This window comes from Arvicola amphibius, chromosome 12, assembly GCF_903992535.2.
Source record: "Arvicola amphibius chromosome 12, mArvAmp1.2, whole genome shotgun sequence".
Taxonomy (NCBI): domain Eukaryota; kingdom Metazoa; phylum Chordata; class Mammalia; order Rodentia; family Cricetidae; genus Arvicola; species Arvicola amphibius.
Genome location: NC_052058.2, coordinates 96,137,638 through 96,155,083, shown reverse-complemented (window position 1 = coordinate 96,155,083; position 17,446 = coordinate 96,137,638). Strand labels below are relative to the sequence as shown.

The following is a 17,446-nucleotide window of genomic DNA, read 5'->3' as shown; positions in this document are numbered from 1 at the left end:
TTGCAGAGTTCCCCAGTTTCTGCTCACAGCACCCACATTAGGTAGTTCTAAACCACCTGTAACTCCAGCTCCTGGGGCGTTCAGTGTGCTCTTCTGGTCTCTGCAGTCACCTGTGATTCTATGCACAAACTCACAGGAACATTCTCTCTCTCTCTCTCTCTCTCTCTCTCTCTCTCTCTCTCTCTCTCTCATACACACACACACACACACACACACACACTAAAATAAATTCTTAAAAATACACATTGAAACAGATTCTCATACTGTGATTATAACATTGAGTTAAGTCAGATCAACACTCATTGCTACCAGCTGTGACAAGGAGTAATGGGTTCACAGGAGGTGATGTATAGTGAGTTGTTTTCCATCTCAAGGCAGTCAGTCTAACAATAGTAAATTTGTCTTTCATTATGAGGAAAAACTACAATGACATTCCATATTCCAATTTTCAACTTCTGCTTGGTTTCTTTTTCTGTGTGAACGTTGTGCTTGTATTTGTGATGCATGTGTGTGTGTGTGTGTGTGTGTGTGTGTGTATGCACATATTCCTATGTGTGAATGTATGTGCAGAGGCCACAGGAGGTCATCAGAAGTCCCATTCTTTTACTCGTCCCCTTATTACCTTTAGACAGGCTTTCTCACTGACCTGAATTGGCTTTTTTTTTTTTTTTTTTTTTTTTTTTTTTTTTTTTTAACTAAGCTGGTGGTCACAAGCTCCACTTGGTCTCCCACCTCACAGATGCTGCAGGCACATATATACACATTCTGTTTTTTACATTGGTGCAGTAAATCTGAACTCAGGTTCTCATACCCTTGAGCCACCTCCCTAGCCTTAAAGTATAGTTATTTTCTAACTCCTCTTTCTCTCTTCTACTTATGATAATTTCTATTCATTTTCTCCCATGTACATCAGGTGGGTGCTTTGCTATATCATTCATTTTCGACTAGCTAACACAAACAATAGATGATGACGGATGACAGACTCTTCCCTGGACTGCAGTATTCCCACAGGCTTTTCAAGATGTCCATCTACCACAGCCATTCTTAACCTGCGGGTAAGACCCCCTTAGGGGTCACATGTCAGATATCCTACATATCAGATATTTACATAATGATTCCTAACAGTAGCAAAAATACAGTTATGAAGTAGCAACAAAATAATTTTTATGGTTTGGAGACACAAAGACATAAGGAACTGTACTAAAGGGCTGTAGCATAAGAAGGTTGACAAACACTGATATATCAGAAGAGGTGTATGTGATGATGGGTAATTTTCTGTGGTGATGCTTATATGCTCTTCAGAAGCAAGGGACGGGAGCAATTACTAGTATGAATCAAAGCCAGAAAATGTTCTGCCAATGACCAAATACTCATCTCAAGGACCAGCAGATAGGGTTGGAGAGATGGTTGAGTCCATAAAATACTTCTTTTGAGAATGAAAACTTTCATAAAGACTGAAGATCTGCATCTGATTCAGAATATCCATGTAAGAAGATTGGCTAGGCATGGTGGTGTACTTAAAATCTCAGTCCTTGGAATAGAAGTGGAGACAGGACTTGCTGACTAACCGGTATGGGTCAATCATTGAATCACTGGCCAGTAAGAGATTCCTCCTCAAGAAAACAAGGTGAACTTTATCGTTAGGAATGACAAGTAATCGACATTTATCTCTGACCTGTTCACACATGTACACCCACATGGAAATGCACCTGCACAAACATCCATGTGCACACAAAATAAATCTTAAAAAAAAAGTGTTTTCTTCAAACACATGTCTAAGAAAAATTGGAGAATTTTTTAAAATATCATTATCCCTGCTTAAAATGATGTGCTAATACTTGGGACTTAAAGTCTGAGCTTTTATCTTACTGATTCTTCAGTCTGTTTCTGAACAGTCACCAGCTGTCCTGAAACGAAACTCCTTGCCTTTTATCTCTTCCCTGTATTTACTTTAGTGCTTCAGTAACCTTCCTACGTGCTTAATTCTGCAAATACAAACATGACGTTTCTCAAAATCCAGCCCCATAAAGCTGAAAATTATTTCAAACTGGGTAACAGATTGTACCAAATCATTCCCTCTTGGGAAGCTGAATTTTTTAAATTATTTTTATTCGAATTGTTTCTATTCTATTTGCACTGTTCACACTTTCAACTGCAGATAGTTTCAAGGATGATTTGGTCACCAGTAGTCCAAGGACATTTATACTGAATTGCATAGATTTAACACATTTGAGATTCCTCACATTGAGCATCAAAATTCAGTTGGTTTGAATACATTAGTGATAAACTAAGAATCACTAATAATGTGTTGGTGTCGCAGTAGGGAAAGAAATCCAAGCACTTTCCCCCGGTGCTATTCGAGTAGGAGCAGGCCTAAATTTGAATTCTCCACTTTCCTGTGTCTTCCACTGCCACTGCCTATCTGCTGAATGAGTCTAGATCTGTGCCTCTCTGAAAGCTGCTTCCTGAATCTGTGTCTCTGCATGTCTCTGTGTGTCCCTAACAAATGGCTTTGCTTTGTCTTTATTGAAGAGCACAGAAAGCATCACATGGGAAAGGAGTGGAACACATCACAGAAATCATTAACAGAGATTTACAAGGAATTAAATCACTGACTACAACTGGCCCAAATGGATAAAGACAACATCAGTATTACAAACACCATTGTTTATCAGACAATGCCTATATATGACATTCAGCATTCATGGTGGGAATTCATATTTTCTAAGCTTGCTTTCAACATCAGTTTTGTGTTTTCAACTAATGATTGTCCTAACACAGCTACAAATACCCATTCCTGTCTCTGCATTGGGGTCATGCAAGAATGTGCATTTTAGGATTACAACTGTGCATTAACTTAGTTTATGAGAGCTGGTAACATGGAAATTTCAATACAGTTAAAGCTGGTTGTCCCATTGTCTATTAAAGGCCCATTAAACAAGCAGGCTGAGTACAATGCAGTCTTAAGTCTTATGTGATCTCAAAGTATATTCACCTTAGCTGTTTGGTCCAGCAAAAGTTCCAGTCATTAAAAATTTAAGAGATTTTTTTCATAATAATTTTTTTCTTCACTGAATAATCTAAAAACACATTTTTTTTAAATAATGACATCTTGAATTTTGCAGAATGGATGGAGCTAGAAAACATCATTTTGAGTGAGGTAACCCAGACTCAGAAAGACAATTATCACCTGTACTCACTCATAAGTGGTTTTTAAACATAAAACAAAGAAAATCAGCCTACAAATCAAAATCCCAGAGAACATAGATAACAATGACGACTCTAAGAGAGACACACATAGATCTAATCCACATGTGAAGTAGAAAAAGACAAGATATCCTGAGTAAATTTGGAACATGGGGACGATAGGAGAGGGTTGAAGGGGAGGGGAGAGTCAGGGAGGGTAGCAGAGAAAAACATAGAGATCAATAAAAATCAATAAAAATAGTTAAATTAGCTAACATATATTTGATTATGATGGTGATAATGCTGGCTGTAAGCTCAGTAGGTGGCACATGGTAGGTTCTTAATAAAGGTTTGACCTTCAAAAAAAAAAGGAAAAAGACTTTAATATTAAGTAAAATAACCAACTCCTGAAAGTTGTCCTCTGACTCCCAAACACACACTGTGGGACACGCACAATGTAAAAAAACAATAAATAAATATAATAAAATTAATTTAAATTTTTCCATATTATTTTATTTCAGAAAAACAACACTTAGATGTAATATTTGAGAAACTACCATGAATTTCAATTTTTTTGAGATGTTTTTAAGGTGTAGTTAGAAAATGTTTACCTAGATCTTGCTCAAAAAAAAAAAAAAAAACAACCTCAAAATGCAGAACTCCGACAACTAGCCAAATTTCCAAAAAGATTACTGTGTATCATTCTGTATAAGGTCTGGGGTGATCTTGGGTTTGGTTAGAGAGCATTGTGTAAGATGCACCTGGGAAGACATTAAGATAGGACGTGTCTACTGAACATAGCACATACTGAACAGTTTGCCAACTGCCAGTATAACACAAGGCTGAATACAAATAACACAGAAACATTCTGAGTTTATCATTTCCCATAAACTCTTCTATGAGAAATGAGAAATTTCTTCAAACTGACAAGAAGTAATCACTACACGTAGCCAACATGTACAGAAACAGAGTGGTAGAGGCTATGGGATACTGCACCATTCTGAAACCATCCCAAATCCAGAATTGCAAATCTTTTTTTAAAGGGATAATCTATTCCAAGGAAGTCGTAATGTGTACAGGACTAAAGACTTTTAATGTTTCTTAAAAACTACACTTTTTATTTGTGTGTGTGTGTGTGTGTGTGTGTGTGTGTGTGTGTGTGTGTGTGTGCGCGCGCGCACGCTCACAATACCAGAACTGTGAAGGTCAGAGAGAAGACAATTTTGGACTTGGTTCTCCCTTGCACGGTGTGTGTTATGTGTGTTGGTACCTAGATGCAATAGTGTTATGTGAAGGCAGAGAACAAGCTGCAGGAGTCTGTTCTCCCCTTCTACCTCAGGTGCCCTGGTGAGGGACCTCAGCAACAGCACCTTTTCCCACTGAATGACTTTACCCTTCCAGGATCGTAGGTCTTGTCTACAAGAAACTACTGATGTTGACATCATTGAACTGTTTTCTAGAATACTAAAGTGCCTTTGTCTGTGGTACTGGGAAATGAACTTACTGCTTTGTGTTTCAATAAATAAAATTTGCCTCCATTTGCTTGAATTTTAAATTTCAGACAGCCAATCGCTAACCAAGCTTGGCCAAGAATCTGACCCTCCTTTCTCAGCAGCTGCAGTATCTGAGATTACATACATATAGTATTCAGCATATCTTAAAAATATGTTCATGTTTTCTTCATAATATGTCTGAAATAATAGCACAAAAAATTCTGAGGGCCAGTGGGATGGCTCAGTGGATAAAGCCACTTACTGCCAAAGCTGACTTTTTGAGTTCAGTTCCCTATGGCCCGAAATATGGAAGCAGAGAACATGTTCTGAGTGTTGGTCTGACTTACATATGTGCACTGTGCCATATGCATGCATGCATGAGTAGCCTACATCTTTCCCCACACATAGATATGCAAATTTAATTAAAAATTTGGTACAGAAAATTTGAAATCAACTTAAACAAATTGAATTTAAATTCAAGTTTAATGTCAAGAGTCAATAATGTGGAAGAGTGTACTAATAAATGATAATCAACTAAGATCCATAACAAAATATGATAGCAGATAATTTCTCAAATTTAAATTTCAGTTAATAATCATAGCGGCCAATGCCTCTTAAAACTCTCTAGTGTCCTCGTGTGCATTTGCAGTTTCCTCATTTAATCTCTCTGACCGAAGAACTCTGTAATTAGAGTGAATATTTTTAATAAATTATCACATTAGGGGCCAAGGAAATGGTTCAGTCAGTAAAGTACCCATGGTGCAGCCAGAAGGGCCTGCAGTCATTGGCCAGAACCCACATGAAAATGCTGGGCATGGCAGGAGATCCCTGGGGCTCACTGGCCAGCGGAGTCTAACTGATTAGATGAGTACCAGGTTCAGTGGACAATGGTCTCTCAAAAAATAAGGTGCACAGCATTGGAGAAAGATATCAATGGCAGCTCCTGTGCCCTACGCTCATGCACACACATGTTACACTATTTTTTTTCTTTGTTTCTCAGTGTGTGTTCACATGTTTATGTAACTATGTATATGTGGGTGCCCTCTGAGGGAGGGTATACCTCATCCCTGGATCTAGAGGTACAGGCATCTTCCTCTTCCAATACACAAAATGCCCTCATAGCACAATGACTTTCTACAAATAGTTGCAGTCGGACTGAATGGGGGTGAAGCTGTTAGCAGCTGCAGCCTCCCCTGGATCTTGTTTGACCTGCAATGACCGCAGTGCATCAGCAGCTACAGCCTCCCTCACTTACATGGACTCTGCCAGACCTAAAGATCAACTCAGTACCACGAGTGCAGACTCAGTGCCTTTTGGTGCTATTTGTTTTAAGGTTTGTGTGGATTTTGGTTTTCTTTTTTACCATTTCTAAGCTTCTGAAAGAAATGGAAATTGTATCAATTGCCATTTGTCATTAACTCCTCCCCAGTAATTAGAATTGTGGATGACAGGCTTTTAGAGTAGAAATACTATGAAAGAGCAGTGGTTTGAAAGAAAATGGTTCCCATAGGGAATGGCACTATTCATTAGGGGGGATGGACTTGTTGGAGTAGGTGTGGACTGAGAAGAAGTGTACCACCATGGGAGTGGGTTTTAAGGTTTCCTATGCTCAAGATACACCCAGTGGGACACACAGTTGGTTCTGCTGCCTGTGGATCAAAAGGTAAAGCTCAACTCCTTCGCCAGCACCCTGTCTGCTTACACACTGCCATGAAGAGACCTAGACTAAACCTCTGAAACTGTAAGCCAGCTCTAGTTAAATGTTTACCTTGAAAAGAGTTGCTGTAGCATGGTGTCTCTTCACAGCAATAGAAATTCTAACTAAGATGGAAGGGAAACAGGGATAATCATCAACACGCTCTATAGTGTATTTACATTTTCAATGTCCCAGCTTAAGAGTGCTTAGAGGAGGCTAAGCATCTGTGGTATGTACAGTTCCAAACCACAGCTAAAATTAGGTTCAAAGTAATTAAGATGTAAACAGGAGACTAGAGAGATGGCTCAGCCTTTATGAACACTTGCTCTTCTTTTAGAGGACCTGAGTTCAGTTCCCAGGACCTGCATCAGGCAACTAAAAACTGCCTGCGATACCAGATCCACAGATGAGACACCCACTTCTTGCCTCAGAGGGCAGCCACATACACCTAAGCACATAGGTGCATGCAGGAACACAGAAACACATACACACACACACACACACACACACACACAGAGAGAGAGAGAGAGAGAGAGAGAGACAGAGACAGAGACACAGAGAGAGACAGAGAGTGAGACACAGACAGACCCAGAGAGAGAGAGAGAGAGAGAGAGAGAGAGAGAGAGAGAGAGAGAGAGAGAGAGAGAGAGAACAAAAAATTAATCTGTGTAGCAAAATGATAGAACAACCAAATCTAAAGTTGGGGAAGTAGCCAGCTAGGAGCACTCACCATGTATATTTAACTTGTAGTCCACAAACCACAGGAATAAAACCCAATTCAACACAAAAAAATCTTCATTAAAACATGACAATGTTTTTGCAACATTTATGACTAAACTGCATGTTTTATTTTTAGTGAACTCTGTAGATGATAACATCATGTATCAAAATATATTGTATGAAAAATGACCGTTAATTAAAAATGTTAAAAAAAAATGTTAGACATCCCTGTTGGGCCAAGCCTAGTTCCTTCAAAGATCCAGCAAGTGAGAAAATACCTGATGACCATAGTCTAGTTTGGACTTCTGTAAGCACGCAAGTACCGCAACAACCAAAGACATGGCCGGTAGAGAAAATAATTAGAAGAAAAACTAAATTTTAAAGAAAAAAATTTATACAAACACTGAAGCACAGATAGGTAGAATTGAACCTCTTTGTACTGATTCTGGTTCTGTCATCTCTCAACATGGAAGGACAGCTGAGAATTCACACAACAATCCAGTAAGAAACATAATCAGAGCTGGAGATGTGGCTCAAATTTTAAAAGCCCTTCCTGCTCTAGCAGAGGACCCAAAGTAGCTCACAACTGTATGTAACTCGAGTTCAAGGGTTCCTCTGGGTTCCTCGAGTACTTGTACTGATTTGTGTACACACACACACATAGACAAACACAGGCATCACACCATACACACACACACACAGACACACACACACACACACACACACACACACACACACTAAATCTTTAAACAAGGAAACAGATACATCATGCTATCAGCTATGATGTGTTATTTTCCCACTACCACATAACGGTTCCTGCCAGCTGCTCCCAGTTCCTTTCTTAAGTCTCTTCCGAGAGATCCTCCCTGTGTCTGAGATGTCACAGTCCCCAGTACTACACCCTCTTCATTGCCCTGTCTTCTCTAGGCTTTGAAGTTCTGCAGTTCTTACCCATTTACTCCCTCACTTCTCTACATGAACTTAAACTAGCGATCTCATCAATAGTACTTCATTTTTCTACTTAACTAAATTTATCCTTTGATAATGTCATAGATGTATATATCTTGAAAACCTTCATCCAAAATCTCTCTGATCTCCCTCCCACACCTAACAACCCCAATTTCCTAAAATCCTTTCCCCACATTCATTCATTTTGTTTTGTTTTATGATCCACTAAGTTTAACTAGGGACATTTATGTGCTCGTAGATTTAAGCAGTTCACTAGAACCTGGTAGGACCACTATTTGGTAAATAACTAAAGACAACGACTGTCTCTCCCCTATAATCCATCAGCCTCTCCCCACCCCGTGATTAAGTTGCTAAGAATTTTTTGACGACTTTCTGTATCAATGTCAATGATGCCTAAAATACAGAGAAGACTAAACTATAGAAACTGAGGAGGCTAAGGTTATTCCTAAATTCTCAGAAGACATGATCTTCTTCTGCCTTTAAGAAGAACCTTGTATACCGGTGCCAGCTGTTGTCCATAGTGCCTACTTCTTAATATTGTCAAGGAGATGTAGACTTCTCAATTTTCTGCTTCTCTGAGTGCCTCTAATTAATAGACTCCCTACTAAATAGATTGTATAATTTAATATGAACTTTTATACTTTTCCATATCTTAATTCTCAGTAGTGTGTTGTTCTCTGCCTTTCTAGACCATTCTTTATCACATCTTGGGGTGATTCACAGAGCTGCACTATCAGCATTGACTGAAATCTTATTTGAAGCAAACATTATTCAGCACATCCCAGACTCCCTAAATCCCCAGAAGCAGAGTAGGCCCAGTAAAGCTTTCCCGGACTCTCCAGAGGAGTCTGCTATGACTGAAGAAGCATTTTTTGAGGGTAGAGCTACTCTAACCAAGGTCATGGCCGCCGTGCATTGTAGAACTGCAAAGAATTTCTTGTTAGTTCAGCAATCTTTGTTTTTAAAAATCTCCCTAGGTAGTGAAGGACTTGGGGTGCAGCTCAGTGGGAGAGTAAAAGAGTGTTTGCCTAGTATTTACGATTCCCTGCATTTTATCCCCAGAACCTCATAAACTGGGTGTGTTGATGCATGCCTGTAATTCCAGAACTCTGAAAGTGGAAGCAGGAGGATCAAGATCATCCAGCATGATGAGTTAGAAACAAACCAGGGCTGCATATCACTCTTTTAAATAACAAAAAAAGCACAAAAACCACAACAGCAAAAGGATAAGCTAGGCAATTCCTGTGCAAAAGAAAGAACAGAAGTTTTCAAGTTAATATGATCTATTTGAGACTCACAGCAAGGTGGTATCTGCATGACAACCTAGTGGTTGCACAACTGGATTTTATTCTCCAGTCATCTAGCTACTAATTCTGTTCATGCACAATTGTCTGGATCCCTGCCAACAGAACTCTAAACTTAACTACTCACAATAAGATACCGGATGAGGCTGATTCATATTTTTCTGCGCATGCTACTTTTTCATGGCATGTTTAACTCTAAACTGAGCTCCACCTGGTTAGACACTATTTCATACTCATCTGAGATAGGAACATACAAACCAAATGTTCTCTAAACATTTGTACTGAAGCATTTGCTCAGATTTTCACATTAAGAATAAAGAACAAATGTTCGTGTCAGCAATATGAAGCCTTGTGGGAGCAGTCAAGAACTCCATGGGAATTTCAGAGACATTCAGATGGGGTAAGTGTCCAACTGACAGTCCATCTCAAGAGTAATTTTGTGCAGTGGACAGGAGAGGGCTGGGTATGTGACTAAGTGGGTAGAGTACTTACCTGCAGTGCAGGAAGCCCTAACTTCAATTCCCAGTACTGCATGTTAGCACTGACCTGAAATACCAGCCCTTAAGAGTTGGAGGCAGGAGAATAGGGAACTAAAGCCCACAGTGAGATGGAGGTCATTTTGGGTGCCATGAGATCCTGTCTCCAAAATAAAGAAGAAGAAGAAAAGGATAAATAGGAAGAAGCCTGGAAGATTAACTCTTCTACAGACTAGGTCAGCAGCCCTGCATCTCTGGTTTAGATAGCCATCATATATTGCTATTGGACCAGACAGTTGATTTTAATTATTTAGATTTTTTAAGAAATACATATGCATGTATGTTTTGTGTATGTGTTTATCTGAGTGTATGCATGCATCACACACATGCAGGCAAGCCCAGAGGCCACAAGAGGGTGTAGAATCCCCTGGAACTGGAATTTCAGGCAGTTGTGAAGTACCTGGTGTGGGTGCTGGGAATCTATCTCAGGTCCTATGCAGAAAGTCTTCTTAAATGCTGTGCCATTTATCTAGCCCACATATTTTATTTTTTAATATAAATAAGGTATAAAAATAATTTTCTGCTATTTGCTAAAAATTCTAGAGTGAAGTTGCCCTCATCTTGTCTTTCAAAACATAGCACAATTTGTGGTATCCAGTATGTCTACCCATATTTATTAAATAAATTTTATTGATTCATAGTGATATTTACCATCAAGTTGCTTTCAAAATATATTTCTAAATTCTATTAACAATCTATAAAAAGGAGTAATATGAAGCTTCCTTGGATACAGATTATCCATGTGTAGTGTAGAATATTCCTCATACGAGAACACAGAAACCCTGTCAGCTTGCCTTGCCTACCAGTCAGTACATTAAAATTTGCTGGGAAGAATTAAGAAAAAAATTTATTATTTAAAATAGCAAATAAAAATAGTAGCACGGAGCTAATCCATGTCATTGGCTACAATGCGGTGGAGACAACATGCCACAGAATCCACACTTTTTTAAAACTCCTCCGTACAGCACATTGCTCACACACAGGGTTGAGTTTGTGTTGGGTACAATTTCTATGAGCTTTTCACAAAGTAAATTAGTGGAAAGGGTCTGTGAGCTCTTCTGTCTATCAATTTAAGTTCTAAACTAAATAGGGCTAATTTAAGTAAAGGAGTAGAATATTTATGAAGTTGTTTGTAAGGATTAATGGTCGTTAAGGCAGGAAAATTAGTTCCTTTGAAACAGAGAGCTTTAAAACTACTTTAAATCCTCAATAAACTTATAGATTTTTGAAGTCTACACTTGGTCAAGCTGTTGTTATAGTAGGTATCTGCATAGAGTGACTTGGAGGATGGGAGAATACGGGGCAGGGGCAGAGGGAAAGAAAGGAAGAAGAAGGGGAGGAGAGAGGTGGAGGGAGAGACTACAGATGAGTTATTGTCATCCAACAAAAGACACTCTGGGAATATTAATACTACATTCATTATGAAAAGAGGAAAATATTTTTTAAATACTCAACTCCATGGAGTATGATATTAAGTATGAATGGAATCAAAGGGAAAGAGGTCCCTGGTGGAGTTCATTGTGAAGTGTGCTAAAGATCACATCTGTTCTCATCCTTCCCCAGTTAAAGAGTCTCAGCTGGGAAGGGGGAGAGTGGGATGTGAATGTGAATAAATGTCACCCCAGCTGAAGCAGCCCCCATCCCTCCATTGTCTTTTCAAGGTAATGTTTAATGTGTTTCCTTTTCTGCTAGTGAGTTAAAGGTTGTAATTGCCCAAGAGTCAAATTAAGATCCCAAACAAAGGTTAAACAAAATAGGAGTGCTAAAGATGGGCAAGGAGCCCTGAAGCTCCGAGCTGAGTTCAAGGCTGGCATTATTAATTTGCTCTTCATAACAGAACTGACCTTTAGATAGTACTGAGAATGGAGAGAGGGACTTGGCAGTGAACCTGATCTCCTCTTAACTAACCGTGCTTCTCAACCATCACAGCTTGTAAGCTAAGACCTCCCCTAGTTGGATCCAATTGATTTCTCTGCATAGTGCCAAGTCTCTGAAGACAGAGCCAACAAAAGGCTGTGGGTAGGGAGGTTTCCTCCTTTTCAGAAGAACTTGTGACTTTCTCAGGAGTCTAAACAAATATGAAGACAGAGAGTTTATTTTATATTTTACACATTATTTCCCCACACATACTAAACTCCTCCAGTTTAACTCTACAACAAATCAGATATAATTCACTTTAAAACTAAATATTCCATCCAAAGTTAAGATTTCAAAGCTGCCTTTTAAAGAGGAGAGATGGAAACAGATTCACGTTTTCTTTTAAATTGACACATAAAACGTATATATAAACCCCGATATTTGATACTGTTCTATACAAAGGTATAGGAGACCCTATGTCTGACAATGTTTTACATAAAGGAATTCAGTACCCTAATAAGGCAACTAAAGGTAAGATACCAATTTTACATTTTTTTCCTCCAAGAGAAAAACAGAAACAGAAATTAATGAAGTGGTGCAGAACCGATACTAAATGTGCTTTTAATTATTTTTATTGCTTTTGCTATTAAAATGTTAATCAGTTCCGTGTAGGTACTTTAAAAAGAAATTTCAAAGAAAGTTTCTCCTATACACATCAGTATTCCATGATCTTGTAAGTTCAAATTCTATATGAATATAGAACACGTGTGTGTTAACTGCCCCACCGCTCAGATGGTCACAGCCAACTCTAACACAAATGCTGTGCACACACATTACACAATCAAAAACAGAGAAATTTACAGAGGCTGATTTAAATCTGTAATAAGGAAGTTTTCTGTATACTTTTCAGAAATTTCATGGGTCGGGAATAATTAACTAAACACTAGGTGAGTTTAAATTTCTCTTGTAAGTATGCGGCACATGTTCTTTATGTTCTGCTTAGAGGATTGTCCCTCTAGCTGAAATTCTTTGTGTGGGAAGTCAGGCAAGGAGTGGCATCAAGTCAGTCAATGTTTCCATTCATGAATGGAAGAGAGCCTTCTTTTTCCCCATTGTCTGTGAATAGAGTAGCCAGAATTCTCAAGTCCCTAGAATGTCCCCTCCATTCAACAATTTAAAAACAGATCATTCCTCACCCATCTTCAGAAGGAAACTGCTCCAAACTGTCCTTTTGCAGGAATTACAAAGCCACAGGTTGTTTAAATTTATAGTATTTTTCATTTTTTTCTTTTCCTTTTTAATTTTCCTATTCCAAAAGAGGAGAACAAATTCTGTCTCATTTCTTCCTGGGGGAAGAGGCACCAAGGATTGAGGGCCCATCTGTTAGAAAAAGATAACAAATTCCACGTCTGTCCCTGCTGTAAAATTACCACTGTTGGTCACAAGAGAAATGATTCATTTTGAGTTGATGCTTATTAGTATAACAGCAGCATCCGGGAAAAGTTGGTGTTTAATAGCTGACTCATTTCCGTTACAACCTTCTGCAACATAAACATATGAGCATAAAACTTCCAAGTAAAGCAGTATAATGAATCAGTGTACCATTGTAGACTTGGTAACTTTTCCTTTTGTCAGTTATTATTTTTAAAAGGTGTGTGTGTGTGTGTGTGTGTGTGTGTGTGTGTATGTGTGTGTGTGTGTGTGTACATACTGAGGCTCCCAAAGGACACATCCCTGTTCTACCATTCTCTACCTTATTCCTTTGAGGCATGATCTCTCACAGAACCTACAACTAGGCTGGTAGCCAGCAACCTTGGCAAACCTTTTTCCATAAGCCATCTATGTACACACACTCACAAATACACACACATACACAGGTGGTTTGTCTCTAAAATTAGAAACGTATCTCTGTACTATTTCAACTATCTTGATAACGTGTGTCTATCATATACAACCACCTTTTGGCTATGGATATGAAAGCCATATTCACAAAATGGAGCAATGTTGACCCCCCCCCAGGCTAAATGAGGCCTCTCAAGTCTACTCAGAAATTCTTGGTGATTTTTATGTGATGTGGGATGTTCTTCTGTATATGTGCTGCTTCTATTGGTTAACGAATAAGGCTGCTTTGGTCTATAGCAGGAAAAAATATATCCAAGCTGAAAAGGATAGAGTAGGCGGAGTCAGGAAGACACCTTTTTTTTTTTTCAGGGAAACACCTTATAGTTGTCGAAGGAGACGGAAATCGGACCCTTAACATTAAGCCACAGCCTCGTGATGATACACAGATGAATAGAAATGGGTTGATTTAAGATGTAACAGTTGGTTAATAAGAAGCCTGAGCTAACAGGCTAAGCACTGTTGTAATTAATATAGTTTCTGTGTGAGTATTTGGGTCTGGGTGGCTAGGGAATGAAAGAGCCATCTCAGCTTATATTTATGGGGCCTCTTGTCAGACTTAATCTGTGAATGTAGCTCCGTGCCTTCCTTCTCCCACTGTCTCTTTCATCAATGCAAATGGACTGAGCAGGCTGGCAGTGCCTGAAATACAGACCCAGTGGGCTTGACTACTTTCTCTTCCAATGATGTATTACTTTTGTTATTTTTGCTTAATTTTCTTTTCAACTGTGTGTGTATATACATGTTCATGTGTGTTTGGGTACCTACAGAGGCTAGAAAAAAAGAGTCCCTGGAAGCCAGCATTCTGGGTAGCTGTTACCCACCTGACTTAAGGTGCTAGGAAGTGAATACAGTCCTCTGTAAGAGCATCAATTGCTCTTAACCACTAAGCCATCTCTCCACTCTTTTGCTATTTTTCATATTGAAATGTTTTTTTTTTTGGAATTTATCTCTTTGCTTTTATTTGGCTGTCAGGTGAAATCAGTGGATTAGGAATTGAGTTTTTATCTCCATAACCTTGTCAAATTCTTTAAGAACAAAGAGAAGTAAACCAGGTGTGTTGATACATGTCTGTAATTCAAGCACTGGGCAGCTGGAAGAAAAAATGACCACCATTAGTAGTTAGTAAGTTTGATGTCAGGGTGGCATACAAGGAAGCATGGAAAAGAGAGAGGGAGAGAGAGGGAAGAGAAGGAGGAAGGGAAAAAAGAAGGGAGAGCGAGAAGAAAGAAGAGGAGGGGAGCAAGGAGAAAGAAGAGAGAATTAAGAAAAGAAATAGAGACTATGTTTACTGGTGACTAGCAGATTCTGAGTTCAGTACTTGTTTCGTGATGCTCTAAGAAAATACCTGAATTGGGTATTTTGTGAAGAATTTATTTGGTTAGAAGTGCTAAAGGTTAGGACTGGGGAGATGGCTCAGCAGTTAAGAGCACTGACTGCTTTCCCAGGGGTCCTGGGTTCAATTCCCATCACCCAGCTCTCAGGTGTCTGTAATTCCAGTTCCAGGGAAATGACACCCATGGCAAAACAGCAATGCACATGAATTAAAAGTTAAAAAAACTAAGAATATGCTGAGGGACTAGATGACCAACAGCTCCATCGTGGTTTCTATGAATACTTCAGGTTGGCCCAACTTACAATGGAAATAGGGGAAGAAAACAAGATGAGGAATGGGCTTGTAAGGAAGAATGCAGATATCCAAGGAAACAGGAGTGCCAGTCATGTTTCCTAACAACCAAAGTTAGTGAGCACAGACCCTCGAGAGCAATGATTCACCCCAACCAGAATATAACTCATCATTCTTAAAGTACCCAACACCTCTCACTACCTATACTCATCTTTCATATTGGTGGGAATCAAGTACATCCAAACTGTAGCAATAGCCGTGCATGAGCCTTTATAGGAAATAAGAGTATGATATAACCACCCCCTGTCACTTTCTCTGTTTTTATTAATACCAAGTACTCATTGTGCTTGTGTATCTGCCTATTGAGTGTATTTCTTTACCACTACCCTTGTTCTTCAAGCATCCCATTTCTGAGTGAACAAACGCAGCCTGTTTTATTTCTTACCAAAAGGTTATCTTCATTACGTGGTGGTGTAACAATGAGAGAGAAGAAAACAAGAGGAACTGGGGATAACTTGGTCAGTAAAATACTTGCCTTGAAAGCATAAAGTCCTAAATTTAGTCCCTGATACCTATATACAAGCAAAACACAGTACTTGAGAGGAAGAGAACAGGATCCCTGAGCCTTACCAGTAACCTGGGTTAGTCAAGCGGTGAGCTGGGGGTTCAGTAAGAGAGAGTTTCTTAAAAAAATAAAAAAGTAGAGGGTGATAAAAGAAAGCATGGAACATTTCTATCTGACCTTCACACACATGTACATACACAAACCTACACAGACACACAGACACACAGACACACAGACACACACACACACACACACACACACACACACACTGCAGCAGGAAGTCCAATAGACAGAGAAAGAAATAAACTATGATGCTGCAATGCTCTTCAAATATCCAGAGAAGCTGTGGAGACTCAGAAGGGAACACACAGGGCCCTCCCTACTCTGTGATTCCTACACCATCAATCCTCCTACTCAAAATTAAATACCTAAGGAAATATTAGGTTCTGCCCTGGTATATCCAATCATGCCGTGATACAATGCTATGCTACTTTCATAGCATGAATTATTTGAAGTTGCTGTTGTAGCTTCCCTAAGCACCTGACTAGGGAAGTCTAGTTTAGACTCACTCATACACTATAGCCTGCAAGTTAATTTTCTTTTTCTTTAATTATAAACCTATACTTAGGCAATGCAATTTATTCAATACTCTCTGTGCCGTTTGTTCCTGTGAGCCTGACCCCAAGAGATGGATCCATTAAACATGTGTATAACATCAGAGCTCCTGGACCCCAAAGCAGAATGGCAGCCCTCCTACCTAGCCGAATCCATCAAAATAAATGGGATGCTGCGAGAAACTTTAGTGTCCAGTCATCTGACTTGACAGAGTGATGATCTGACCTTCACATCCACTTGCCTTTCAACGGTCACAGTAGACACATACCAAGCTTCAGCCAGCACCTTCAGTTACGTCCTCTGCTGCAGTGCTTCCTAGCAGGTCCCTGGATCATGACAAGATCCCAAGCAAGTGTTTCCGTTTGAAAACCATGTGTTTCCCAGATACAGGAAATGTTCTTTTATAAAACAGCATCAACATTTAAGCCTATGATGAACTGCATCTGATAGTGACCCTTAAGATATCATGAAGTCAAGGCTGGGAAGATGGTTCCGCCAGTAAACTGCTGCTCAAGCATGAGGATCTGAGTTCAGAAGCCCAGAAACCACTTAAAGGGCCAAGTATGGTGGCTTGTGATTCTAATCCCAGAGTTGAGGAGGCAGAGGGAAGATCCTTAGGGTTTACTGGTTATCCAGTCTAGCTAATCAGTGAGCATCAGGCTCAGCAAGAGACACTGCCTCAAAATATAGTGGAGAGCAACAGAGGATGAAACTGATGTTGCCTTCTTGGCTCCTTGTACACACATTTGCACATGGAATTAAAAAATAAAGAAGAGTGTAAAGAAACTAGAATTCTTTTCCTCCTTGATGATGCGGCCAAGTGTCAAACATATATAACTATGTGTAGTGTGTAACAACTAATTCACAAAAAATTACTGTATTACTAATTTACATATTTAATGTATTATATTTTGCTGTTAATTAGAACACAGTCCCTCATTTAAAGAAAATCTTACTGCACAACGGCCTGCTGCTTTAC

At 39.2% G+C, this 17,446-nt stretch overlaps 1 protein-coding gene across 1 annotated transcript in view; it reads right to left on the bottom strand.

The window, feature by feature from the left end:
• Dpp10 (dipeptidyl peptidase like 10) overlaps nt 1-17,446 on the bottom strand; it is a 717,576-nt gene that overhangs the window by 569,976 nt on the left and 130,154 nt on the right. The gene's annotated exons all lie outside the window — the stretch shown is intronic.